The sequence below is a fragment of the Nelumbo lutea genome, chromosome 1 (genome assembly GCF_056320005.1).
Source record: "Nelumbo lutea isolate HS-2025 chromosome 1, American lotus-T2T, whole genome shotgun sequence".
Classification (NCBI taxonomy): Eukaryota; Viridiplantae; Streptophyta; class Magnoliopsida; order Proteales; family Nelumbonaceae; genus Nelumbo; species Nelumbo lutea.
Genome location: NC_142684.1, coordinates 108,377,185 through 108,380,542, shown reverse-complemented (window position 1 = coordinate 108,380,542; position 3,358 = coordinate 108,377,185).

The following is a 3,358-nucleotide window of genomic DNA, read 5'->3' as shown; positions in this document are numbered from 1 at the left end:
AACACTCTTGAGCTCTGAAGGCTAGCAGAAGGCTTTGAGGGGTTCAGATGAGGCGTGCCGAGGTTGAGAGCTGTAGGCCGAGGCAAATTGTCTCTGAGTACTGTAGAAGCCGAGGGCTGTCGGTTAAGCGGTGAAGTCCCTGGTAGTCTGAGGTTCTGCAAGATAGTAGATGTCAAAGGCCCTAGGTGAGAACCCGAGGTAGAGGCTTCGACGGTCAAGTTAGTACGGGGGTTGAAGAGAGGGATCTAGGGAAGATGAGGGCTTTGAAGAGGGTGCTCATATGCACTAGGCTCCCAAGAGGTAAGGTCCTTCACTTAAGTTTATAGTTAGAGATGGTATTCAAGGATCCTTTACCTGGAGGGTGGGTACCCCGTATTTATACTTGAACTGCTCAGAGGTTGGTGGAGATAGACGCCCTTGATGAGCTTCGTATGAGGGCGGTCAGTGGGAGAAGTGAGGACGCTAGGGCGCTTTGCTATTGGCTCTGTACGAGGGGAGTAGGGTAGCCCTTGCCGTGCTAGACCGGGACCTTGGTTGGCATCCGTGGGTTGGGCCCTCCAGCCCGTAATGGGCTGGGCCAGGTTACCCTATATCACTTGCCCCGCACTCCCGAGGCCAAGGCAAAGACTTCATCTTCGGCCAAGGGGAGTAGCGATGGTGGGTGCCAGTGGGCCCGACAACTAAGGGGTACCCTGTAGTGCCGTCGAATTTCTCGTGCCTTCATTCAGATCGTCTTTCACGAGCAGGGGACAAGGTTGCTGGCATGCTTTGGACTTCTAGGAATGTCAAGCGACAAGGCCTCGAGAGAGCCGAGCCCATGCCTTCTTGTACTAATGACTCGAAGGTTAATGCGGCATTGGGGTCCCAGGTTGGGGCGTGGGGACCGTGCTTAACACGCATTTGAAGACCAGGTGAGACTCCCGGCTGATGTGCACATTCGTAGAGGTTAAAGGGCTCGAACCCGCAGGTCATGGCGACCGGGTCCATTGGTTCGCTCAGGATATCGTTTCGTCTTCCGAGGGCACGAATCTAGGGATACAACGCGGTTGGGTCACTGATGCGGAGGTCCTCGCAGCCATTGGATTTGTCGTGATCTGAGTCATTGCTTGGGCGTCCTTTCGTCTTCTAAGGTTGGGCACCAAGTGGTGCACCGCGGTTGGGTTGTGGAAGCAAAAGTTTCTTAGCCATTGGATTTGGCAAGATCTGGACCGTTCATTCTTCTTTAAATAGGGTCCTTAGTGCCGATTTTTCTCCATCATTTGTCTCTAGGCAACCTCGCATTCGAGTGAACCACTGCTCCCAGACCTTCAATTTTCCAACACACCTCATCTTCCTCCTACCCTTCATCTTCAGGTAATTCTTTTCACCATGTCTCATTCTAATTCTGACCTAGAGTGTTGTGAGCTTCCAATTGGCTCGAAAGGGAGTTCTCCTTCGACTTCATCCCCTTCTTCCCTAGGTTCCTCAGTAGTCGTCCGCCCTCAGTAGGAGGTGATGGTGCTAAAGGAGAGGATAGCCTCTAGGGGTGCCGAGGGCAGCCGTCGAGGCAATGACCCCCCCTGTGAGAGCGTCGCATTAGTGACACCGAGGGAGTCGGAGGGGTCCCCCCAAGCCGAGGGGGAGGAGACCCCAGATCTCGCCTCAAGGATGGTGGCCGAAAGTGCTGCCCTTGGGGCGGCCAAGGCTAGTCTTCCACATTCAAAGTTCGATAGTTCTCTGGACGTGAATCAAATTAAGTCCCTGGCTAGGCAGTACTTCATACCTCGAACTTACACCATTGCAGTACCCGATGTAGGTGACCGGCCATAGACTCCCGAGGAGGGGGAGATCTGCGTCTACCAACACTTCCTTCACCTTGTGATCTTTGAGTTATTAAGGTGGTATGGGATCACCTTCAACCAATTAGTACCCAATGCTTTTAGGACCATGGTCACCATGCTGGTAGTGGCTCGGATTCAAGGGGTGCAGCTGACGCCGAATCTCTTCCGAGCTATGTTCATGCCAAGGAAGCATACTTCTAAGGCCGGTATATACTATTTCCAGCCCCGTAGGACTAACATAGGCAATCCTTTGTCCGTCCACAATTGGAAGAGTAAGTTCTTCTTCCTATCTTGCCCAAAGGGTTGGTCTTTCAAGTCGGAATGGGGAGAGGCTTTCCTAACGGTGGAGAACTATGCCCCCTGCTTCGGGATGAGGAGGTTGCTGATCTAGCTTACCTACTCGTGCTGGAGAGAGTCTGAGCCCAGCCCATGGTAGAGGAGGAGCTCCCGCTGGTGTTTGCGGGGCTCAGTCCTACTCCCCTCAGTAGGAAAGGTGTTGTAGTTTTCTTAACAAGTTCCCTTTGTCTTCAGCTTGCTGTACTGACGACTTCTTGTTTATTTGCGGAGGTACCCATGGACACCAAGAAGCTCTTGGTAGAGAAGGCACAGGCCAAGCAGAGGGCTCAGGCCTAGAAGAAGGCCGAAGGACCCGGCCAAGGGGAAGCCTATAAGGAACGACCGGGTTCCCACCCCTCCATTGAGGGAAAACGCATAGCAAGTCCCTATCAACCGAGGGGACAAGGGCAAGAGGCCAGCGACCAAAGACAACAGGAAGCCAGCAGTAGAAAGGCGACAAAAGGCTAGCAGATCGTGCGAAGAGGCCCGCAGAAGGGATCGAAGCCGGTCAGATGAGGTTGATTCCTGCGGCCGAGGCTGGGAAGAAGAGGCCAGCTAAGGGGACACCAAAGGGGCAGCCGCCGATGAAGGTGGCAAATCAAGAGCGCCCTACTAGGGGTGCTACGCTGAAGAAGCCCCCTACAAAGTTGCACCCCGGGGGGACCGCATCTGCCCCCACTTCCTTGCAAGGAGTTACCGAAGAGACTGGGCATCCCACGAAAGTTTTCTACCCCCAGTAGTTCATCCATGAGGGGGATTCTATTACAAAAAATGGGGTCGGGAAGGCCTTGATGAGAGGGGCGATTCTACCGAGGGATTGCTTCGAGATGATGTAGAGTGACCCCTAATTCGTTTACGACGAAGGGCTCTAACACGTGGCCAAGGTACGTTCCTTGCCCTTTTCTCTTCGTGATTCCCCCCCCCCCCTTTCTGTTGTGGCATTACTAATGGCATTGGATGCAGGTCTGCACCGCCACTTTATCGACCTAGGAGATCGAATGGGCCTCACCTTGGAGCACTTGGAGCACTTGGAGAATATTAATGAGAAGCTCTAGGTGAAGGTTGCTACCACTAAGAGCAGTCGAGACAAGTTTAGGGCCCCACAAGGACGAGCAGCAGCTCTGAGTGACCCTGGAGGATGACTTGAAGGCTGCGAAGGCTCACCTTGACAAGCTGCAGAAGGCATTGAAGACATATGAGGA